Source organism: Carcharodon carcharias, chromosome 11 (genome assembly GCF_017639515.1).
Source record: "Carcharodon carcharias isolate sCarCar2 chromosome 11, sCarCar2.pri, whole genome shotgun sequence".
NCBI lineage: Eukaryota > Metazoa > Chordata > Chondrichthyes > Lamniformes > Lamnidae > Carcharodon > Carcharodon carcharias.
The window spans coordinates 4284093-4310048 of record NC_054477.1 but is presented as its reverse complement, the minus strand read 5'-3'; the positions used below and the strand labels follow the sequence as shown (position 1 = coordinate 4310048).

Sequence of the window (25956 nt, the reverse complement as noted above, 5' to 3'; positions counted from 1 at the left end):
TATTTTCAATATGTAGATGATACGTTTGCTATATTTGAAGTCGCAGCTGCATGTAAAAAATTCTTTACACACCTTAATGGGCTGCATCCTGCGCTCAAATTCACCTTTGAAAATGAGCGGTCAAATGACCTCCATTTACTCTGTGTGAGTTGAGAAATCTGTGGGGTCTCTACTACTGTCTATCGCAAGTCCACTTTTGTTGGTCAACATGTGTTGGGATTCCTACAGCTTCATGTGTTCCGCTCTGCTCAGGCTCCGCGGTGGGCTCCCCCCTGCACACTCTCCTGTGACTACCCCCCCCCCCCCCAACCGCGGCTGGCCCCCCCAGCTTTGTGCTCCCAGGATGCTTTGAGGACACCCCTTAAACGTTTTATCTGTCCTCCTGGAAACCTCCTGCTGGGACTGAGTTCCATAAGACTATAAGACATAGGAGCAGAAATTAGGCCATTCGGCCCATCGAGTCTGCTCCGCCATTCAATCATGGCTGATAAGTTTCTCAATCCCATTCTCCCGCCTTCTCCCCATAACCTTTGACCCCCTTGCCAAACAAGAACCTATCTATCTCGGTCTTAAATACACTCAATGACCTGGCCTCCACAGCCTTCTGTGGCAATGAATTCCATAGATTCACCACTCTCTGGCTAAAGGAGTTTCTCCTCATCTCTGTTCTAAAAGCTCTTCCCTTTACTCTGAGGCTGTGCCCTCGGGTCCTAGTCGCTCCTACTAATGGAAACATCTTCCCCACGTCCACTCTATCCAGGCTTCTCAGGATCGTTCTCGTGAACCTCCTCTGGACCCTCTCCAAGGACAGCACATCCTTCCTGAGATACAGGGCCGAAAATTGCTCACAATATTCTAAATGTGGTCTGACCAGAGCCTTATAAAGCCTCAGCAGCACATCCCTGCTTTTATATCCTAGTCCTTTTGGAATAAATGCCAACATTGCATTTGCCTTCCTACCGACTCAACCTGCAAGTTAACCTTAAGACAATCCTGGACCAGGACTCCCAAGTCCCTTTGCACTCCAGACTTCTGAATTCTCTCCCCATTTAGAAAATAGTCTATGCCTCTATTCTTCCTACCCAAGTGCATGACCTCACACTTCCCCACATTGTATTCCATCTGCCACTTCTTTGCCCATTCTCCTAACCTGTCCAAATCCTTCTGCAGCCTCCCTGCCTCCTCAATACTATCTGTCCCTCCGCCTATCTTTGTGTCATCTGCAAACTTAACCAGGATGCCCTCAGTTCTTTCATCTAGATCATTAATGTATAAAGTGTAAAGTTGTGGTCCCAACACTGACCCCTGCGGAACTCCACTAGTCACCAGCTGCCATCCTGAGAAGGACCCCTTATCCCCACTCTCTGCCTCCTGCCAGACAGCCAATCGTCTATCCATGCTAGTACCTTGCCTCCAACACCATGCGCTCTTATTGAGCAGCCTCCTGTGCAGCACCTTGTCAAAGGCCTTCTGGAAGTCCAAGTAGATAACATCCATTGGCTCTCCTTTGTCTAACCTACTCGTTACCTCCTCAAAGAATTCTAACAGATTTGTCAGGCATGACCTCCCCTTGATGAAACCATGCTGACTTTGCCCGATTTTACCATGCACTTCCAAGTATTCTGAAATCTCATCCTTAATAATGGACTCTAAAATCTTACCAACGACCAAGGTCAGGCTAATCGGCCTGTAATTTCCTGTCTTTTGCCTCACTCCCTTCTCAAACAGGGGGGGTTACATTAGCGATTTTCCAGTCCTCTGGGACCCTCCCTGACTCCAGTGATTCCTGAAAGATCACCACTAACACCTCCACTATCTCTTCAGCTATCTCCTTCAGAACTCTGGGGTGTAACCACTACTTCTTCTCTAGCATCATTTTCCAGCAGCCCAATGTCTACTTTTGCCTCTCTCTTATCCTTTATATAATCAAAAAAAAACTCTTGCTTGCAATCTTTTATATTACTGGCTAGTTTACCCTCATATTTAATCTTCTCCCTCCTTCTTGTTTCCCTCCTGAGTTGTGGTGACTGCAATGTCTTCTCCCAGAATACTTCAGTCACTTCTCACCAGCGCCCTCTGTTGTATGCCCTTTCTCCTGCCGAGTGCAAGAGTCCTTCTCCTCGATCCCCTCCTGAGTCATGGTGACTGCAACAACCTCTCCCAGAATGCTTCAGTCGCTTCTCACCAGCGCCCTCTGTTGGATGCCCTTTCTCCTGCTGAGTGCAAGAGTCCTTCTCCTCAATTCCCTCCTGAGTCGTGGTGACCGCGATGACTTCTCCCAGAATGCTTCAGTCACTTCTCACCAGCGCCCTCTGTTGGATCCAAGTAGAGCTGTCGCTTCACAAGTTTGTTGTTAGGCATACGAATGGCATGTCCTACCCAGCGGAGCTGCTTTTGAGTGATTAGCACCTTGATTGTGGGCATGTTGGCTTGGGAGAGGATATTGCTGTGGGTCCACCTTTCTTGACACTAGATTTGGAGAATCTTGCAGTAATGATACTTCGCCAATGCTTTAAGGTTCCCTTGGAGGTCATCCAGGTCACCAAAACGTATAGGCACGCTAGGACCACTGCTGCCCGGTAAACCATGACCTTAGATCCTGGCCCTCAAATACTCTTTTGCTCAGTTGGCAGAAGGTTGAGATGGCACATTGGAAGCGATGATGTATTTTGTTATCTAAGGCGGCTTTGTTGAGAGGAGGTTCTCAAAATATGGAAAATGGTCCACACAGCACAGCCTCACAGATAGCAGTGAGATAAAAGTTCAGCTCTTCTGTTTTAGTTATATTGATCAAGGCATAAATGTTGCTCAAGACACAAGAAAAAACAGCCTTGCTCATCTGCTTGTAGTGGGATGAGATCTTTTGTGTGAAGTTAACAAGGTTTAACGTCTCCTGTAAAAGATGACATCTTTTTGATGGAGCCGGTATGGCGAAAGTGATTGCTTCGACGGTGGGGTCAATAACCAGAGGGTAGAGATTTAAAATAATTGGCATAAGACCTAAAGAGGAAATGTGGAGAAATTAGTGATCCAGCGCCTTGTTAAGATCTGGAACACAACACCTGAATCGGCTGTGGGAGCACATTTCACAAGAACTTTCAAAAAGCGATTAGACATGTTCTGTAAGATGATGAATGTGCAGTCTAGGGGAGGAAGAAGCTGGGATGTGAACCCAAGTTGGACAGCTCTTACCATGAGGTATTGGCACAGTGCTGCTCAATATTGCACTGAAATGCCACCTTACATTATGTGCTCAAACCTATGAAGTTAACTGAGCCCAGGGTGACATCTTGCTCACACACCTTCTGGCTGGGTGCAGTGTACCTGATGGAATGTACTCGAAGGGAGCAGATAGGTTTTCCACTTGCATCATTTAAATTGCACTTCATTTGCCCAGTTGTGGAGTTGCCTGATTCAGAACAGTCTGCTGAGGGAACGCATTGGCACAATGGGTTAGCTACCTGCGTATTGACTCGTGACCTGGGTACAAATTCAACCCAGACTGAAGATGATAAATTCTCCCAGGCTGCTGACTGTGTGAAATATGTTGGGAGTATAATTGCAGTTGGATGACTTGCCATCTTAGAGGGACCTAGAAAGACTAAGTGCCTTCATTTTATTCCTTCAGGCAATCAACATATTTAATCAGTTATTTCTGCCACAGTAATGGTAAGTGTAGAATTCAGCATTCAACATGTTAATCTGATGTGATAGCAGGCAGTCTGTCAGCAGCTGCTGTTGCTGTCTGAGTTGGAGGCAAGTCTGTTGCTTGGAACAAGAGTGTTCTGGTGTTAAAGCCATTTAAATTCCTGATGTCGATCGTTTACCTGTGAAAGCTGACTGGATTGACGGTAAGGGACATGTGATAGTTCAGGAAATCCCTGCTCAAAGTCACCCTTAACCGTCTCCAGACTGGACTCTTGCTGTCTGTGTCAGGCAGTGACATTGACACCAACATAATTCAAAGCTGACAGCAATAATTGCCTTCATTTGTTTCAGGTCATAGGTCATGGTATTCGTTTTTAGTCAACTTATGTGGACAGGATTTTCAGACTTGTCAACAATCCCAGGCAAATGCTTCAATGCTAAACCTGCCTTATGGAATTTAAACCCATCACTGGGCCTCTTTTGTCTTTTAAAAAAGAACAAGATAGGAGCATGACATATTTGTTATGTCACTCTTTGAAAAAAGTACTATAATTTACCAAAAATTTCTCTCATTTCATTGGGGCTGTAAGTAGTAAACAGCATAATCAAGCTGTTCAATAGATTTATTTGTGGCCCTGTAAAAATGAAGTGCTGGTTAGTAAGGAAATACGTGCTACATTGAGGTTGTAAAGATCAGAATGTCTTGGCTATGCCCCACAATCTGTTTTATCTCAGCCAGGGCAGAGCTTGCAGTGCAACACTTGGCCTCAGCACCTCTGGGCTGCCAGGGTTGGGAAGAAAACAGTTTGGGACCCTGCTCTTAGTGTTAAATGCAAGTACATGCATCTCTAATTAGAATGTGTTAAATTCCAGAACGAACCTGTGTCACTGAGAAGCATTTGAGGAAGTCAGAGGCTCCACCACAGGGAAAATCGTATCCAGCTGTTTTGTTTTGTGAGATTCTTGTACTCCAAGTTGAGGGAATCTTGGTGCTTAAAAAGTGAATACCTACCATTGTGGAAACTTTGAGACAGGATCATGTACTTCACGGAATATATATTTCTCTATGCTATCCCATTAAACAACCCCAGGGCAGGAACAGTTAGATACAGAGTAAAGCTCCCTCTATACTGTCAACTGTACTGTACTTTAGAGAAAGAACATAATTGCATTAGAAGTAGTTCAGAGAAGGCTCACTTGACTGATTCCTGGGATGTGAGTTGCGGTTGCAGTTATCTTATGGGGAAGGGTTTGACAGGTTGGGCATGTATCCACTGGAGTTTAGAGGAATGAGGTGTGATCTTATTGAAACAAATAAGATTCTGAGGGGACTTGACAGGTTGGATACTGAAAGAATGTTTCTCCCTGTGGAAGACCCCTTATTTTTAAACTGTGCCCCCTAGTTCTAGTCTTTCTTACAAGTGGATACAAACGCACAAACAGATACAGAGTAAATCTCCTTTTATACTGTCGACTGTACTGTACTTTAGAGAAAGAACATAATTGCATTAGTAGTTCAGAGAAGGCTCACTTGACTGACTTGAAAATAAGGGGTGTCCCATTTTAAGATGGAGATGAGGAAAAAATTATTTCTGAGGACCTCAAGCCTTTGGAACTCTCTTCCCCAGAGAGCAGTGGAGGTAGGGTCATTGAATATTTTTAAAACAGAGGTAGGTAAATTCTTGACTAACAAGGGAGTCAAAGGGTATTGGGGATAGGCAGGAAAGTGGAGGAGAGGGCACAATCAGATCAGCCATGATCTTATTGAATGGTGGAGCAGGCTCAAGGAGCTGAATGGCCTACTCCTCCTAGTTTGTGCGTTTGTATCCACTTGTAAGAAAGACTAGAACTAGGGGGTACAGTTTAAAAATAAGGGGTCTCCCATTTAAGATGGCGAAGAGGAAGTATTTTTCACCCAGAGGGTTGTGGGGGTCTTCAACTCACTGCCTAAAAGGGTAGTAGAGGCACAAGCCCTCATTTAAAAGATATCTGGATATGCACGCCAAGTGCCCATAACCTGCAAGGCTACGGACCAAATGTTGGAAAGTGGGATTAGGCTGGTTGGCTTGTTTTTTGGTCAGTGCAGACATGAAGGGCTGTGTGGCCTCTTTCTGCATCAAACTTTCTATGATGTACACTGACCATCAAATGCTCCCAGGGCAGGTACAGCACGGGGTTAGATACAGAGTAAAGCTCCCTCTACACCATCACCATTAAACACTCCCAGGACAGGTACAGCATGGGGTTAGATACAGAGTAAAGCTCCCTCTACACTGCCCCCATCAAACACTCCCAGGACAGGTACAGCACGGGGTTAGATACAGAGTAAAGCTCCCTCTACACCATCACCATTAAACACTCCCAGGACAGGTACAGCATGGGGTTAGATACAGAGTAAAGCTCCCTCTACACTGTCCCCATCAAACGCTCCCAGGACAGGTACAGCATGGGGTTAGATACAGAGTAAAGCTCCCTCGTACTGTCCCCATCAAACACTCCCAGGACAGATACAGCACGGGGTAAGATACGGAGTAAAGCTCCCTCTACACTGCCCCCATCAAACACTCCCAGGGCAGGTACTTTGTCTCTCTCTCGGCATAGTGCCCTGAACTTGAATAGCTGCAATTTATACTGTTTTTTTCATCAGCTCAGCCATTCTTGGTCCTCTGACAATTTGGTTTAAATTAACCTTGCACCATAGAAATTTGGTTTTAGGATATTTATAACTCGCAAGCTAGATTTTCAGGCTCGGTAATGCAATGGTTTAAAGGTGGCACTGATATAATGGGGCAGGATTTTGGGACTGGAATAAAATATTTACATTTTTTTTGCCATGGCAAGTTCCATTTTAGATTGTGCTTAACTTTTTTCTGGGAATTTTATCTTTTATCAGACCATTACTGCAGCAACTCAGTACTACAAATTGTGAAGCTGTTTTGTTCACTCAAAGTTGTGTGGAACCTTGCTATGCCTTTTGCTAACAGCCTCTATTCATTAAATGTGCACTGTGACAGTGTAGTCCCAATGGTTTCATTGTATTTTATTGGCATTTTCACTGGACTAAAAATACTGTCGTACTGTGATGCTGCATTTGTTTGCTTGTTGACTCTTGCTCATTTATTGATGTAACTTTTTTCTGGACCAAGTCTGATAAATTTAACGTTATTGAACATAATGTTGTAACAGATGAGCTTATTTATTGCCAATGTTAAGATCTAGGCTTACTGATGAGTATACTTTCTCGCAACCCCCTAAACTTTTGAATCTTTCATAAATAGTGGCACAGATGGAGGCTATTTAGTTCAGTGCCTAAGTGCCAGCCCCCTTCCTCTTTCTCTGCTTCATTCTCCTTTTAAAAGATATTCTGGATTTGTCTTCCACCACTATATATTTTGGACATTTCATGCCTGACAACTCTTTGTGTATTTAAAAAAAATGCCCTGATCATCTCTTTCTTTTGGAAATTATTCATGTGTGAGGGAGTGTGCCCAGCTGCCCTTCAAGCTCATAAAGATTGAACTTGAGCACGACAAGTCAGAGATGAAGGGGAAAGTAGTGTTGTGGTATTGTGACTCAACGCATAATTTAGAGACAAATGCTATGGAGATAAGAGTTTAAATCCCACCATGGCAGCTGGGGATATTTAAATTCAATTAGTTATTAAATCTGGAATAAAATGCTAGCCTTGTTAATAAGGATCATGAGCCTACTAGATTATTGTAAAAAAAAACCCATCTGGTTCACTAATGTCCTTTAGGGAAGGAAATCTGCCATCCTTACCCAGCCTGGCCTACATGTGAGTTCAGACCCACAGCAACTCTTAACTGCCCTCTGAAATGGCCTAGCAAGCTACTTGGTTGAAGGTGGCTCACAACCACCTGCTCAAGGGCAGTTGGGGATGGGCAGTGAATTGCCAACTTCACATTCTGTGAATGAATTAAAAAAAAAGACACTTCCTGCTTATGTGGTCACAGTAAACATACAGGAGATCCTGCTTTTACAGGTACTGCACATCATAAGATTCAGCTATGCCCTCACTAAACTAACCTGTTCTGTCAGAAATTCAAATAAATCAAAAACAACTTGTGGCGCAGTGGATTTAATATTGAACTGGTGAGGTGAAATAACATTTAATTTTAAGCCTCACTCTGACTGAAGTGCAGCTGAATCTAAACTTTGTACCGTAATGGTTCTTTGCACTCAATATAATATGCTTGTTAATACTAACGTTAATTCATGCATTTGTTAAACGTTGATGTAGTTGTGTTTTTTTTCCTTCATGGGATGTAGGCGTCACTGGCTAGGCCAGCATTTATTGCCCTTGTTCAGAGGGCAGTTAAGAGTCAACCTCATTGCTGTAGGTCTGGAGTCACATGTAGGCCAGATCAGGTAAGGATGGCAGATTTCCTTCCCTAAAGACCATTAGCGAACCAGATGGATTTTGACAACAATCGACAATGGTTTCATGGTTACCATTAGACTTTTAATTCCAGATGTTTACTGAATTGAAATTCCACCATCTGTCATGGCGGGATTCGAACCTGGGTCCCCAGGTTGGTCACTACACCATCGCCTCATATATTTATATCATTACTGTTGAGTTTTGAACTGTTAATGGAAGACTTGAGTAGTTGGTCCAGGAAGCTGGTCCTTTCAACCACCAAACAATTGAAGATTGACCTTAGAACAAACATGATTCTTTGGCAAGTGGCTAGAGGTTTCATTCATTTGCTACGCTGATATATCACTGTTTTATCTGAGCCTTTGTTAGAGTAGAGAGATCTTATGATGCTGGAGGGGTATATTCCAGATGCTTAGTTTGTAGCAGTTATGAGTCAGAATGTTGTTAGTGTGGAGGGGATAATGGTGCAGTTGCTGTCAGTAGTAGAGTTTTGTTTGGGGCAACTCTGTTGGAATACTGTGCTGGCAGGCAGTCTGCATTCGTAGTTTTTTTTTTAATTCCTTCATGGGATGTGGGCTTTGCTGGCTGGGCCAGCATTTATTGCAAATCCCTAGTTGCGCTTGAGAAGGTAGTGCCACCTTGAATTGTTGCAGTCCATGTGGTGTAGGTACACCCACAGTGATGTTAGGAAGGGACTTCCAGGATTTTGACCCAGCGACAGTGAAGGAACGGCGATATATTTCCAAGTCAATATGGTTAGTGACTTGGAGGGGAACTGCCAGGTGGTGGTGTTCCCACCTATCTGCAGCCCTTGTCCTTCTAGATAGTAGTGGTCATGGGTTTGGAAGGTGCTGTCGAAGGAGTCTTGGTGAATTCCTGCAATGCATCTTGTAGATGGTACACACTGCTGCTGCTGTGTGTCAGTAGTAGAGGGAGTGAATGTTTGTGGATGTGGTGTCAATCAAGCGGGCTGCTTTGTCCTAGATGGTGTCAAGCTTCTTGAGTGTCGTAGGAGCTGCACTCATCCAGGCAAGTGGGGAGTATTCCATCACACTCCTGACTTGCGCCTTGTAGGCGGTGGACAGGCTTTGGGGTATCAGGAGGTGAGTTACTCGTCGCTGAAGATCGTTGGGCCTAGGACACTACCCTGAGGAACTCCTGCAGTGATGTCCTGGAGCTGAGATGACTGACCTCCAACAACCACAACCGTCTTCCTTTGTGCTAGATATGACTCCAACCAGCGGAGAGTTTTCCCCTGATTCCCATTGACTCTAGTTTTGCCAGGGCTCCTTGGTGCCACACTCCGTCAAACGCTGCCTTGATGTCAAGGGCAGTCACTCTCACCTCACCTCTGGAGTTCAGCTCTTTTGTCCATGTTTGAATCAAGGCTGTAATGAGGCCAGGAGCTGAGTTGTCCTGGCAGGACCCAAACTGGGCGTCAGTGAGCAGGTTATTGCTAAGCAAGTGCTGCTTGATAGCACTGTTGATGACCCCTTCATCACTTTACTGATGATCAAGTGTAGACTGATGGAGCGGTAATTGGGCAGGTTGGATTTGTCCTGCTTTTTTCGTACAGGACATACCTGGGCAATTTTCCAGCTAGCATGGTAGATGCCAGTGTTGTAGCTGTACTGGAACAGCTTGGCTAGGGGCGCAGCAAATTCTGGAGCACAAGTCTTCACTATTGCCGGAATATTGTCAGGGCCCGTAGCCTTTGAGGTATTCAGTGTCTTCAGTCATTTCTTGATATCAAGTGGAGTGAACCGAATTGGCTGAAGACTAGATGGCTCGTCCACTCGGCAGTTCTGGCTGAAGATTGTTGCAAATACTTCAGCCTTCTCTTTTGCACTGCTTTCTCTTTTGAACATGGGGATATTTGTGAAGCTGCCGCCTCCAGTGAGTTGTTTAGCTGAGCACCACCATTCACTGGATGTGGCAGGACTGCAGAGCTTAGATCTGATCCATTGGTTGTGGGATTGCTTAGCTCTGTCACTTGCTGCTTATGCAGTTTGGCACACAAGTAGTCCTGTGTTATAGCTTCACCAGGTTGAGACATCATTTTTAGGTATGCCTTGTGCTGCTCCTGACATGCCCTCCTGCACACTTCTTTGAACTAGGGTTGATCCCCTCGCTTGATGGTAATGGCAGAGTGGGGGCCATGAGGTTAGATTCTGTTTGAGTACAATTCTGCTGCTGGCCCACAGTGCCTCGTGGATGCCCAGTCTTGAGTTGCTAGATCTGTTCAAAATCTATCCCATTTAGCATGGTGGTAGTGCCACACAACACGATGGAGGGTATCCTCAATGTGAAGGTGGAATTTCATCTCCACAACGACTGTGTGGGGGTCACCCTTACCGATACTGTCATGGACAGATGCATCTGTAGCAGACAGGTTGGTGAGGATGAGGTCAAGTATGTTTTTCCCTCTTGTCGGTTCCCTCACCAGGAAAAAAGGTCAAGAATGGAAATTGCTGCCCAGTCTAATATCCTTCCCTCAATGAGCTCAAAATATTTGCAGAGCAATTACACTTTGCTCCTGTGGGTTTGGTACTAACTTCAGAGCTTGAGTAACCTGCTGGTCAATGCAAGTGGTACTTGGAACTATTTGGAGTGCGTTTGTTGCTGGTATTTATCTATCTTGGGATGTGTGTCGCTGGCAAGGCAGTATTTATTGCTCATCCCGAATGAATTAGTGTTAATTAGAAAAAAAAAACCTTGTTTTCATAGATCAAAATGGAATCTTAACCATATTGCTCTGTTTGGACATCATATTCAGCAGACACAAGTGATTCATCCCCACTCTTGCTTCCTTCACATTTTTCATAGATGCCAGAACTGAGAGAATATTGGGAATCAGGAATAGCCAGGGTTCTCTAGAAAAGATAATTGAGGTGACCTTATGGAGGTTTTCAAAATTACTAAGGGTTCAACAGAGCAGATGTGGTGGAGATGTTTTCACTTATGGTGGAGTCCAAAACTGGGGGCTTTTAAGTCAATAAAATCCAACAAGGAATTCAGGAGAAACTTCTTTAGATAGATAATTGTTTTATTGAGAAATCATCACAGTGGCAGATGCCAAATTGTGATGACGAATATCAAGTAATCACAATTCATTGTGAACAATCATCAAAAATGAAATAAATTATTATAATTTCAGCATTCAATTGCTGTGTTGCATAATGCATAATTGTTGGTCATTGTTAATTGGTGAGAATGTGGAGTGGTTGAAGTGAATAACAGATATGTTGAAGGAAAAGCTAAGACAAGCGCAGAAGGGTGACAAAAATACAAAGTTACATAAATGGGATGCATTAAGTAAGGTAGGTGGAGGCTTGTATGGAGCCTAAACACTGCCATACAGCAGATGGGTTGAATGGCCTGTTTCTATACAATAAATTATGTAATATAACTGAGTTACTGTCTGTGATGTCAAGCATGATAACATATTCAACTCAAAATGAAATCACTCAAGGCTGTGTCTCACATGCTATAGGGGTGGGTAAGAGGACACAGCTTGAATGGTGTCTTGTAACACGCCCCTGACTAGAACCAAATGAAGAATGGCTTGGATTTTATTCTAAATCCACTCCATTAATTGTTAGTGAAGGCCAAGGGTTGAGCTGTAAGATTTCAAGAACCAATGTTACTTTGTGTAAATGGAGGCATGAGGATGGGAAAAAATAGAGCTGTGTGTTGACTACATATTGCAGCTGCTCTGTTTTCATGTTGACTGGATGATTTCATGCTCTGGATATAACATCTTTTATTAAAAAAAATATATTCATCCAAAAATGTTGAGTTAAGCATCCCATTGAAATTAGAAGGCAGGATTTTCTGGATTTCACACATTTGTGTTGTAATAACGTAGTCATTACTTGTGAAGCCATACAAAGGTTGATGCTAGGAATTCGAGCTGGAAGCTGAAACAAAATGTGGTGGAAATGATTGAATGATACTGATGGGAAGACTTGGATGTGCAAGGCACAATTTCAAAATTTGCAGACGCCACGAAACTTGGAAATCTTGTCAACTGTGAGGAGAATAGTGATGGACTTCAAGAGGACATAGACAGATATGACTGGATAGTCACATGGCAGATGAAATTTACTGTCTAGACATGTGAGAGGGATACATTATGATTGGAAGAGTGAGGAGAGGCAATCTAAAATAAATGATACAGAGAACGGGACTGTATGTGCACAAATTGTTGAAGGTAGCAGGATAGTTGGAGAAACCGATTAATAAGGCAAACAATACCCTTGGCTTTATAGATAAGGGCATAAGGTACAGAAGTAAGAAAGTTATGGTGAGCCTTTATAAAATACTGGCTCAACTGGAATATTGCATCCAGTGCTAGACACCATACTTTGGGAAGGGTGTGAAGGCATTAGAGGGAGTGCAGAAAAGATTCATGAGAATGGTTCCAGGGATGAGGGGCTTCAGTTATGTGGATAGATTGGCAGTGCTGGAGCTGCACTTCTCAGAGAATAGAAGGTTGAGAGGCAACTTGATAGAGGTGCTCAAAATCATGAGTCAGGACAGAGTAGGTGGGAAGAAACTGTTCCCATTGGTGGTGGAAGGGTCGTGAACCAGAGGGCACGGATTTAAGGTGATTGGTGAGAGAACCAAAGACAACATGAGGAAACTCCTTTTCACACAGCAAGTGGTTAGGAACTGGAATGCACTGCCTGAGAGTGGGCTGGAGACTGGGTCAATCGAGGCTTTCAAACGGGAGTTGGATTCTAATCTGAAGAGGAAAGTTTGCAGAGCTAGTGGGGGAAAAGGCAGGGGAGTGTGAGTAGTGAGTCAGACATGATGGACCAAATGGTGGCCTCGTGTGTTGTAACCATTTTATGATTATATAACAAGTTCAAAGTTGTGAAACATGATTACACTTTTTAACCAGTTGAAAGTGAATCCCTTGTAACATCGAAAGGTGCTGGTAAGTCTGTGAGAACCTGTAGCAACGTTTCTGCACAGCCGAGGCGTTTTGCTTGGTATCTTCCAGCAGTATAGGTTGGTGATTGCAACAGGGCCTGGTGTGCCATCTGGCCCTGGGCCTGGGCTGGTAGCATTGTGGAAATGTTACTGGGCTAGCAACTGAGAGTCACAAACTGATGTACTGGACATGAGTTCAATTCCCACCATGGGAGCTGGAGGAATTTAAATTTACTTAATCAATCTGAAATAAAACACCAGTCTCCTTAATGAAACCAGTGGATTGTTGTAAAAACCAATCTGGTTCACCTTCAGGGTAGGAAGTCCACTGTACGTACATGGTATGGCCTACACGTGTCTCCAGATCCAGTAGCAATGTGGTTAATAGCTACCTGTCCATTGAAATGGCTTAGCAAGCCACTCAATTACTTCAGAATAGGACTGTGGGTCCGACACTCATGGGCTGTGGTGATTCAAGAAGGTGGCTCACCACCTTTTTGAGGGCAATTGGGGGTAGGTATTGAATGCTGGCCTAGCTCAGATTCCAAGAAGGAATAAAAAGCAATCTACCTGAAAGGACAGTGGAAGAAGACTGGATAAATGAAGGCAATTGGATAAATAAGGGAAAATTTGCAGGGCTAGCAGAAGGAAGCGAGACTAGATTGATAACCCACACTGAAGAACCAGCACAGACACATTAGGCCTAAAGGCCTCCCATGTGCTGTCATTCTATGATTGTGTACTCAGCACTGAGACAGCTACCAACTGGTCTAAATGGGCATAAATAAAATAGTAATAAATTTTCTTCTCTGCCCAAACGAGCGTAAATTCCAAGAAATAATTGACAGGTGCAATCTGACATACCTGAACTCTGATCTTTCAAATTTCACACATGATATCCCTATGGCAGCATCATGTCTCAATGTTTGATCATCTCCACCTGTACTTAATCTTGTAACCCTCAATGCTGTTCTTAGCCAGACATTTAGACAGCTTTGTTTAAAGGTGTTAATTCACCCAATAAGGAACCTCTCAGGCTGCTCTGGTGCATTGGTGGAAAGAATACCTTCATTGAGCTAATGTTGCTAATTTTGAGTTAATTTTTCCTTGTGATCTGTCCATTTCATTTGGTTACACAGACTTACTGAGGTCTTTAGCTTCTATAATGAATATGCTGTACTACGCTACAAACTCCGCTACAAACCTTCCTCCAGCCCAAAAAATAACCATTGACCATTACTCTCTGCTTCCTATTTTTCAACCAATTTTGTATCCACATTGCTACTGTCCCTTTTATTCCATGAGCTATAACTTTTTGCACTGTATCAAATGCCTTTTGAAAGTCCATGTACACCACATCAACAGCATTATCCTCATCAACCTTTTCTGTTACGTCTTCAAAAAACTCCAGCAGGTGAGTTAAACATGATTTCTCCTTTAGAAATCCATGCTGGCTCTTACTTATCAACGGATATTTTTCCATCTGACTAGTTCTATCCTGAATAATTGTTTCTAGAATCTTGCCCACTGTTTTTTTTTAATTCATTCAAGGGAAGTGGGCTTCGCTGGCTGGGCCAGCATTTATTGCCCATCCCTAATTGCCCTTGAGAAGGTGTTGGTGAGCTGCTGCCTTGAACTGTTGCAGTCCCTGTGTTGTAGGTATACCCACAGTGCTGTTAAACTGACTGGTCTGTTATTGCTGAGCTTATCCTTACAACCCTTTCTGAACAAGAGTGTAATGTTTGCAATTCTCCAGTCCTCTGGCACTTCGCCTGAGTCCAGGGAAGACTGAAAAATTATGGCTAGTGCAGCTGCAATATCTACTCTCACTTCCTTCAAAATCCTTGGATGCATCTCATCTGATCCTGGTGCCTTGTCACTTTAAGTACTGACGGTCTGTTCAACACTTCCTCCTTATTAATTTTGAATCCTTCCAGTGACAGAGTTTCCTCGGCCCTACTCCTCCTTTTACCACCCTTTTACTTTTTATATGCCTACAGAAGATTCTGGGATTCCTCTTCATGTTGGCTGCTTCTCTAATATGCTTTTTCATCTTCCCTCTGAACACTCTGTGGGAGCTGGTGGCATAGTGGCATTGTAACTGGACTGGTATTCCAGAGACTCAGGGTAATGCTCTTGGGACCAGGGTTCAAATCCCACTATGACAGATGGTGAAATTTGAATTCAATAAAAATCTGGAATTGAAATTGACCACAAAACCATTGCCCATTGTCCTAAAAATCCATCTAGTTCACTAATGTCCTTTAGGGAAGGAAATTTTCCATCCTTACCTGGTCTGGCCAACATGTGACTACAGACCCAAAGCAACGTAGTTGACTCCTTTTTAAAAAAAAAAAATGCTCTCTGAGCAAGGGTGATTGGGGATGGGCAATAAATGCTGGTCTGGTCAGCAACGCCCATGAACAAATTTTTAACAAAAATTTCTCTTGGTTCTCAATTGTATTTTCTACCTGTCATTAGCACACTTTTTTCTTCATCATCTTGATTTCTATCTCCTTTTACATCCAGGGAGCTCTGGATTTGTTTGCCCTTTTGATGGAATATACCTTGACTGCCCAAACCAATTCTTTTTGAAGGTAGCCATTGTTCAGCTACAGTTTTTCCCGCCATCCTTCGGCTCCAGTCTGTCTGGCCCAGCTCTGTTCTTGCCCCATCGATATTGGCTCTTGTCCAGTTAATTATTCTTACTCTGGATTGCCTATCGTCCTTTTCTATCATCATCCTGAAACGTACAATACAATGATCACTGTCTCCTTTAATGTTCCCCCACTGACCCTTGATCTACCTGGCCCACCTCATTTCCAAAAACCAGGTCCAACAGGTCTTTTCTTGTTGGATTGGACACACACTGCTATAGAAAATTTTCCTCAACAGAGTCGAGGAACTTTTGACCCTCACTGCCCCTTACACTGCCACTGTCCCAGTCTACATTTGGGCAATTAAAGTCCCCCATTATATCTACTCTATAATGCTTGCATCTCTGCAATTTCCCTGCAGATTTGTTCTTCTACATCCTCACTAGTTGACAGCCTATTGACTACACCGGGCAATGTAATTGCGCCCTATTTGTTCCTTAGCTATAGCCAAATTGGTTCTGCCCTTGAACCCCCTGGGACATCCTCTTTCTCCAGCACTGCAATGCTCCCCTTAACCAATACATCAAGGTAGCCCTAGCAAAACTGGAGTCAGTGGGAATCGGGCAAAACTCTCTGCTGGTTGGAGTCATACCTAGCACAAAGGAAGTTGTGGTTGCTGGAGTTCAGTCATCTCAGTTCCAGGACATCACTGCAGGAGTTCCTCAGGATAGTGTCCTCGGCCCAGCCATCTTCAGCTGCTTCATCAATGACCTTCCTTCCACCACAAGGTCAGAAGTGGGGATGTTCACAGATGATTGCACAATGTTCAGCACCACTCACAACTGTGCACATGCTGAAGCAGTCCATGTCCAAATTCAGCAAGACCTGGACAACATTCCAGCTTGGGCTGGCAAGTGGCAAGTAACATTTGTGCCACACAAGTGTCAGGCAATGCCCACCTCCAGCAAGAGAGAATCTGACCATCACCCTTGACATTCAATGGCATTACCATTGCTGAATCCCCCACTGTCAGCATCCAGGGGTTACCATTGATGAGAAACTGAACTGGACTAGCCATATAAATTGAACTGGACTAGCCATATAAATACTGTGAATACAAGAGTAGGTCAGAGGCTGGGAATTCTGTAGCATGTCACTTCCTGACACCTCAAAGCCTGTCCACCATCTACAAAGCACAAGTCAGGAGTGTGATGGAATATTCTCCACTTGCCTGAATGAGTGCAGCTCTAGCAACACACAAGCACGACATCATCCCGGACAAAACAGCCCACTTGATTGGCACCCCATCCAAAAATATTCACTCCCTCCACCACCAGCACACAGTAGCAGCAGTGTGCACCATCTACAAGATGCACTGCAGCAACTCATCAACCATTACCTCTAGCACCTAGAAGGATAAGGGCAGCAGGCACATGAGAACACCACCACCTGCAAGCTCCCCTCCAAGCCACACTCCATCCTGCCTTGGAAATATATTGCCATTCCTTCACTGCCACTGGGTTAAAATCCTGGAACTCCCTCCCTAACAGTGCTGTCGTTGTACCTACACCACATGCAGCAGTTCTGGAAGCAGCTCACCACCACCTTCTCAAGGGCAATCAGGGATGGACAATAAATGCTGGCCTAGCCATTGACGTCCACATCCCGTGAAAGAATGAACAAAAGGTTTGGTCGTTTTGTAATGCTGCAAATATGCATTTTCATGCAGCATGTGTGAAGATTGCATTTAAATGTGCATTTTTTGATGTTTAAGAATACTCAACACATTGTGTGGAGTGTTTTTAATACCTTTACCAGGCCACAAGCAAGGCCATTGAACTGAGATGATTGACCTCCAGGAACCACAACTATCTTCCTTTGTGCTACGTATGACTCCAACCAGCAGACAGTTTTGCCCAATTCCCATTGACTCCAGTTTTGCTAGGGCTGCCTTGACGTATTGGTTAAGGAGAGCATTGCAGTGCTGGAGAAAGAGGATGTCCCAGGGGATTCAAGGGCAGAACCAATTTGGCTATAACTAAGGAACAAATAAGGTGCAATTACATTGCCTGGTGTAGTCAATAGGCTGCCAACTAGTGAGGATGTAGAAGAACAAATGGGATCTCTGGAAAAAATGGATGTGCAGAATTTAATCTCCAAAACAAGAAGAAAAGTCCAGTTGAGAAACAGTCAGCTGTGCTGGCTTCACTCTTCACTATCAGCTACAGTTTCTGAAAGCCCACCATTAAAAAAAACCATTCAGAAATTGGCTGAATTTTGTTTGAACTGGGCTAAGTTTCTAGTTCTGCGACTGATTTTGGTGTTTCAAAAAGTTTTTTTGAGCTGATTGCTGTCCAAGTTGCGGTTTGAGGCTTCCTGCTAACAGAGTTGCATATGAAGTTTTCCAGATGACACCTCGTGTTCAGAAAAATTAGGGTAAAGGTAATGGAAGGCAGGGTGGCAATACTGATTCGGGAAGACATTGCAATTTTGAAACAAAGCGGATGTCCTTGAAGGGGGCCAAATCCATTTGGTTAGATTTGAGAAGTTGAAGTGGTATAATCATGCTACTGGGGGGTATACTTTAGGCCTCCAAATAGTGAGAGAGAGTGAGGAGCCAATTTGCAGGCAAATCACAGATGTGCAAGAAAGATAGTATTGATATTGGGGGCTTTACGCTAACATTAATTACCCAAAAATTTATTAGAGTATAGATCGAGGGGAGTGTTTCTGAAATATTTTTAGGATAACTTCCTTGACCAGTGTGTCCTTGGTCCAACTGGGCAGGAGGCGTTGCTGGATCTGGTGCTGGGGAATGAGGTCAATCAAGTGAACTGAGTGCCGGCAGGGGAAAATGTGTATAAGTGTGATCATTGTATCATAAGGTTTAGATTAGTAACGGCAAAGAGCAAGGAACAAACTAATGCAGGACTTCCAAATTGGAAAAGAGCAAATTTCAATGGAATGAGGGTGGGGGATCCAGCCAGGGTAAAATGGAACTCAAGACTGGCAGGAAAAACCAATGGAACAATGGGTGATCTTTGAGAAGATGTTTCAGGTACAGGCTTAGCTACATTCCAACAAGGGCGAAAGGTAAGAGAACCAAAACCAGGGCTCCGTGGATGACAAGGGGGATAGAGATTATGATGAAATAAAAAAGGACTGTTTATGATGCACATCAGGTGAATTCTTCAGACGAGAACCAGGCCAAATATATAAGTTGAAAAGGGAAGCGAAGAGGAAAATGAGACTGACAAAGAGAAAATGAGGATAAAACAGCAGTTAACATAAAAGGGAACCCAAAAATCATCTAGTGGTATGTAAATAGTAAGTGGGTAGTTGGAGGTGATGTGGGTCCTATTAGGGTCAAAGAAAGTGATGAATTCAGAGAGGTGCAGGGAAGGCTAGAATACAGAAGCAAAATGATACTGGAAATCTCAAAATCGCAGGATTTTTACAGGACAAGAGACGGCCCGTTGTGCCTGCACTGGCTCCCACCTTCTCCCTGTAACCCTGCACGTTCTTCCTTTTCAGGTAAGTCTAATTCCCTTCTGAATGCTTTGATTCAACCTGCCTCCACCACACACTCCAACAGTGCATACCAGACCTTAACCATCTCCAATAAAAACAAAAATATGCCGGAAGTACTGTGGTCAGGCAGCATCTCTGGAGCAAGAAACAGTTAATGTTTCAGGTCGATGACCTTTCATCAGAACAGAAGGAAGATAGAAATGTAAGAGTTTTTAAACCAGGGAAGGGGCAGGGAGAATACAAGGGAAGATATGTCAAAGGATGGAGGGCAGGAGAGTTTTTGAGCGTTTCATGCATTCTAAAAGCCAGAGAGAGTGAGAACGGGTATAGCAACAAAAAACAAAGGTTGTGTCCAAAATAGGTGTGAGTAACTACATAGAGATCTAGCACGATTAATATTGGTGGCTGTCAGCCTAACACACTATAATGCTGGGGAACCGTCCGGGCACTGTATAATGCTGGCGCACTGGCCAGATGGGTGCCAGTCTGTCACTTGTTACAGGCAGGAAATGGGGTGGCCGGTGGGGAGGAGGTTGGGGGGGGTGGTGGGGGGGGGGGTTAATTGAAACAGCCCTGATTTCTCCTCTCATCACTTGCCCATAAACAGAAAGGTGTTTTGATTTGCTTTCCCCAACCCCTCAGTTTTGGCATGATTCAATTTTTAGTAGTAACTCCACAGCAAACTCGAGACTGGATGAACTCAAAGGGTTAGTTTATTTGCACACATTCAAACACGGGAGGTTAGTAGTAACTTTGCCTTCTTTGCACTCATACAGTAAAAGAGGAATAGAGAAAAGAAAGATTTACAGGGCAAAGACCACAGAGAACAGAACTATTTTTTCACATGAGTCCAGAATCAAAGTCCAATGAGGTATTCCTTCATGGAGGTTGGCAGGTTGAAAACCAATGCTTTATCATTCACTTTTCCAGTGGAATTGACATCACATGAGAAGCTAGGCACACAGATGAATCAGTCTTGTAGACAATGGTACAGAAGTTCCAGTAGAAACAATGTAGATGGGACCAGGTATTCAATCTGGGCAGAGCTCCTTAACAGCATTGTGGGTGTACCACATGAACTGCATTGGCAGCTCACCACCACCACCTCAAGGGCAATTATGGATGGGCAATAAATGCTGACCTAGCCAGCAAAGCCCATCTCCCTTGTTGCTTGTAGATGGTAAGATTTTTTTTTTTCGCAAAAATATACTTTATTCATAAATCTTCAAAAACATTTCGAAACATTTCAAATCACCATTACAAAAATACAAACAGGTTCAACTTTTACAACATGAAACACAAGGTGTATCAGAAAAATCAATGAATATTTCAATCATTGGCAGACATACATTTTAATCTGTACAGCCTGAGGGGCTCTTTACAGTTCCCAGCCCCCCAGTGCACTATGGCAGAAAGGTCTTAGGCAGCGACCCTTCCCCATTGCGCCTTTGTGGTGGCTGCCCCAGGCTTAACTGTGTCCCTCAGCACGTAGTCCTGGACCTTGGAAAGTGGCAGTCTGCAACACTCGGTCGGGGACAACTCTTTGCGCTGGAAAACCAATAAGTTTCGGGCAGACCAAAGAGCGTCTTTCACCGAGTTGATGATCCTCCAGCTGCAGTTGATGTTTGTCTCGGTCTGTGTGCCTGGGAACAGCCAGTAGAGCACAGAGTCCTCTGTCTCAGAACTGCTCGGGATGAACCTCGACAGCAACCACTGCATCTCTCTCCAGACCTTCTTTGCAAAGACACAGTCTACAAGGAGGTGAACAACGGTCTCTTCCCCACCACAGCCACCTCGAGGGCAACGTGCAGAGGGGGTGAGACTCCTGGCGTGTAGGAAGGATCTTACAGGGAGGGCCTTTCTCACCACCAGCCAAGCTACATCTTGGTGTTTGTTGGAAAGTTCTGGTGATGAGGCGTTCTGCCAAATGACTTTGTCAGTCTGCTCAGGGAACCATCCCACAGGATCCTCCCTCTCCTTTTCCCTCAGGGCCTTTAAGACGTTACGTGCCGACCACTGCCTGACGGACTTGTGGTCGAAGGTGTTTCCCTGCATAAATTTTCCCATGAGGGACAGGTGGTACGGCACAGTCCAACTACTTGGAGCGTTCCGCGGCAGCGTGGCCAGACCCATCCTTTGCAACACCAGGGACAGGTAGAACCTCGGCATGTAGTGACACTTGGTGTTTGCGTACTGAGGGTCTACGCACCGCTTGATGCAGCCGCACACAAAGGTGGCCATCAGTATGAGGGCGATGTTGGGCACGTTTTTTCCCCCTTTATCTAGAGGCTTGTACATCGTGTCCCTGCGGACACGATCCATTTTTGACCTCCAGATAAAGCGGAAGATGGCTCGGGTGATTGCCACCACACAGGAGTGTGGAATGGGCCAGACCTGCGCCACGTACAGCAACAGCGAGAGTGCCTCACACCTGATGACCAGGTTCTTACCCGCAATGGAGAGGGAGCGTCGCTCCCACAAGCCCAGTTTCCTTTTCACCATAGACACTCGCTCCTTCCAGTTCCTAACGCGTGCCCTGGTCCCTCCGAACCATATCCCCAGCACCTTCAGGCCATCAGCCCTGACAGTGAAGGGGACAAAGGATCGGTCAGCCCAGTTCCCAAAGAACATGGCCTCGCTTTTCCCACGATTTACCTTGGCTCCCGAGGCCAGTTCGAAACGGTCGCAGATGTGGATAAGTCTGTGCACCGACAGCAGATCCGAGCAGAAGACGGCGACATCGTCCATGTACAGGGAGACTTTGATCTGAGTGCCTCCACTACCTGGGATCGTCACTCCTCTTATGCCCGGATCCTTCCTGATGGACTCAGCAAAGGGTTCTATGCAACACACGAAAAGAACAGGCGAGAGAGGGCAGCCCTGCCTGACTCCAGATTTAATAGGAAAGCTATCTGATTCCCACCCATTGATTGAGACTGCACTACTGATGTTAGTGTAGAGCAGTTGGATCCAATTGCGAATTCCCTCCCCAAACCCCATTTTGGAGAGCACATCCACCATATAGGTGTGCGATATTCTGTCAAAGGCCTTCTCCTGATCCAGGCTGATGAGGCAGGTATCCACACCCCTGTCCTGTACATAGGCAATCGTATCCCTGAGCAGCACGAGGCTGTCAGAGATCTTCCTGCCCGGCACAGTGCAGGTCTGGTCAGGGTGGATCACCAATTCCAGAGTGGATTTGACCCGATTGGCGATGACCTTGGACAGAACTTTATAGTCCACATTCAACAGTGAAATGGGTCGCCAATTTCTAATTTCCTCCCTTTCCCCCTTGTGCTTGTAGATGAGGGTGATAATGCCTTTCCTCATGGATTCTGACATACTGCCAGCCAGGAGCATACTCTCGTACACTTCTAGCAGGTCTGGGCCGATCCAGTCCCACAGAACCAAATACAACTCCAACGGCAAGCCGTCGCTTCCGGGAGTTTTACTCTTCTCGAAGGACTCAAGGGCCTCAGTCAGTTCGTCAGGAGTTAGCGCTTTGTCCAGACTCTTCCGTGTACTGTCATCTAAGACCTCCGTGATAGAGGACAGGAAGAACTGGGAGACCGTGCTGTCTGTGGGCTTCACGTCATATAATCCGGCCTAGAAGGATTTGCTAATCCTCAAACTGTCAGATTGTAATGACTTTACTGAGCCGTCTTCTTCCTTCAGGCTGCTGATCACAGAGCTCTCTCTGTGTACCTTTTGGAAGAAGAAACGTGAGCACGTCTCGTCCTGCTCCACGGAGCGGACTCTGGAATGGAAGATGATCTTGGAGGCCTCCGAGGCAAAGAGTGAGGCTTGCTGGCTCTTCACCTCTTGGAGTTCCTCCTTGATATCGACCCCCATCGACCGCAGCCAGAGCAGATTCTGCATGTTTTTCTGGAGTCGGGACATTTCCCTCTGTTCCTTTCTAGCTTTCTGGGTGCCTTTGAGGATGAAAAACCTCTTGATGTTTCCCTTGATCGCTTCCCACCAGTGTGTCAGTGACTCAAAGTGGGGTTTCATGGTTCTCCAACCTTTGTAATCCCTCTTGAGCTCCTCAATGTTCTCTGGGGTCAGCAGTTGCACGTTTAGCTTCCATACCCCCCTGCCAACCCTCTGGTCCTTCTCTAAGTGACAGTCAGCCAGTAGGAGGCAGTGGTCAGAGAAGAACACCGGCTTGACGTCGGTGGATCTGACTGTGAAAGCACGGGACACAAACAGGAAGTCTATCCTGGAACAGACGGACCCGTCTGGCCGCGACCAGGTGTATCTACGCTGCGCTCCATCTGCAGGGTTGCTGAAGACGTCGTGCAGCTTGGCATCCTTTACTGTTTCCATCAGGGATCTGGACGTAGCGTCCAATCTGCTGTCGGCCCTGCCGGATCGTCCAGCCGCATCGATGATGCAGTTGAAGTCACCGCCCAGAATGACCGGTCTGGAGGTCGCCAGCAGCAGTGGGAGCTGCTGAAAAACCTCCAGCCGCTCAGCCCCTTGTGACGGGACGTAGACGTTAAGTAAACGGAGTGGAGCATTCTTGTACATTACGTCTGCTACGAGGAGGCGCCCGCCCACCACCTCCTTAACCTGGGAGACGGTGAAGCTGCCTCCCCGCAGCAGAATACCCAGGCCGGAGGAACGAGAGTCGTTTCCTCCCGACCAGATCGATGGCCCATGGGACCACCATCGTGACCATTGCCTGTAGGAGCTGAGGTGCTTGTAGATGGTAAGATGGCAGACTGAGCTTCTCAGTACAGTAGGACAATATAATTTGGTTCCATCAGCTGGATGTTTATGTCACATGATGCCCCCACTTCACAGTGACTTTGACAAAGGGTTTGTATCCCCTGTCTGGGTTCTCGAGATGGTCAAATGTTCCAACCATTAAGAATTGAAAGGAAGACTGTGGAGTCCCTTGTCCTGGTAGACGAATAGACACTGGTTGGCCAACCTGAGTTAGGAAATGCAGATGACCTTTGTATAGTTCACTTTGAATTTGGTTTGTGCAATCCACAATGGGTTGTTACTGTCTCTTCAGAAATAATGAGATGTAAGCTTCTAGGAAACTGCCAGAAAGCTCTTTTTGTTCAAGGGTCACATGCAGGCATAGGTTCAGCCATTTTAAAAGACCTTTGTCCAGCTTTTTAAATTTTAGAAATAGCCACGAGGATATCTATATCTATTATAAAAATATACAGTATGAGATCATAGCCCCTTCTGACATTGTATAATGCTGGGGTACCATCTGGCTGGGTGCAAGTCTGTCATTGTATAACGCTGGGCACTTCTGGGTCAGTGCCAGTCTGTCGCTGTATAATACCGAGGTATAGTACTGGTCGGTACAGGTCTGTCACTGATAATGGTAGGCGCCGTCTAGGGATAACTTTGCTCTGCAACTGTCATTTGTGCCAAGTGATCAGTTAGGAGGTTTTTTTTTAAATCCAAATGTCCAACCTCAGAGTCTTGTGGTCTCATGTCCTAGCATTAAAGTAAACTTCAGCCTGCTCCACAATTGAATAAGATCGTGGGTGATCTGGTTGTTGTCTCAGCTCCACTTTCCTGCCTGCCCCCCTTAACCGTGACTCTCTTGTCTATCAAATCTGCCTAACCCTGCCTTAAATAAATTCAAAGACGCAGTCTCCACTCCTTTCTGGGGAAGGGAATTCCCCATACTACCGACCGACCCTTTGGGAGAAAAAGTTCCTCCTCATCTGTCTCTTAAAAGGGAGACCTCTTATTTTTAAACTCTGTCCTCTGGTTTTAATCTCCCCCACAAGAGGAAACATCCTCTGGGTATCCACCCTGTCAAGTCCTCTCATGTTTCAATAAGATCACCTCTCATTCCTCTAAGCTCCAGTGGGTATAAGCCCAACCTTTCTTTATGAGACACTCCCTTGACCCCAGCAATGAGTCCAGTGAACATTCCCTGGACTTCGTCTGAAGCAATTTTTTAGAATAAGGAGACCAAACAATTTAGTTATTTCAATTAGTTTCTTTTGAATTAAAATTTTAACCTTATTTTTCACACCTTTGTTCCCCAATACAGATGGGGAGAGTGTCAGCAGATTGACCTTCCCAGATGTTTCGAGCATCAGCTCTGTATATCTGTATTGCAAATGTATCCAAGGTAGCCTCACCTCAACCCCAAGTAGCTCTTCTGAAATTTGATTTGGGGTGAACTTGCTCATGTAGAATCACAGAGTCATACTTGGTATGCCAGTGTTCCAGCAGGCCATGTCTACCTTGGCCTGTGATCAGCCCCACTCTGATTCCCATTTAGATATGCTAATTAAACTTTATCTATTTTTTTGAGAGTTTGAGTAACAGATGCCTGTCAAATAGGAGTGCAGGAACATGTGATTCCCGATTGGATAATCCATTACCCCTCTCTCTGTGCATTGAAGGCAGGGTGTGAAATTGGAAAATATTTTGATTAACAACATTTATCAAAGCATCCTGTTTATGGAACAGAGTGTCCATATCTTTTGATCCCTAGAGCAAGACATTCAGCAGCCGGTTGATGTAACTGTCGAGCAATCTGTACAGATTCAGAAAGCTATCTCTGCCTGCTACACACTTTTATTTAAATTGAAAAGATATTTCTGCTTACCATTTTTGTTGTTTTGGTCTAGCTGTTGAGAAGCTTGCTGTAATCATGTAGCCTTTTCCCCTCCATTGTTTTGTACACTGCTTTCCTTCCTGATGTATAGACGTGATTAGGAGGAGTATGCCTCCACAGGGTGGGGATTTCTCTGCTGATTTCAGTACTGCTTTTCATTTCAGACAGATTTAAAATCCACCTCATTCAGCAGCACCGCCTATGTGGGGAGGAGGTGGCTGTGGAGTGTTACTGTT

General features: G+C 44.9%; 1 protein-coding gene across 2 annotated transcripts in view; it reads left to right on the top strand.

Moving 5' to 3' along the window:
- The window catches only part of LOC121284359 (F-box/WD repeat-containing protein 7-like), a 248451-nt gene that overhangs the window by 138748 nt on the left and 83747 nt on the right, over positions 1–25956 (top strand). The window lies entirely within an intron of this gene.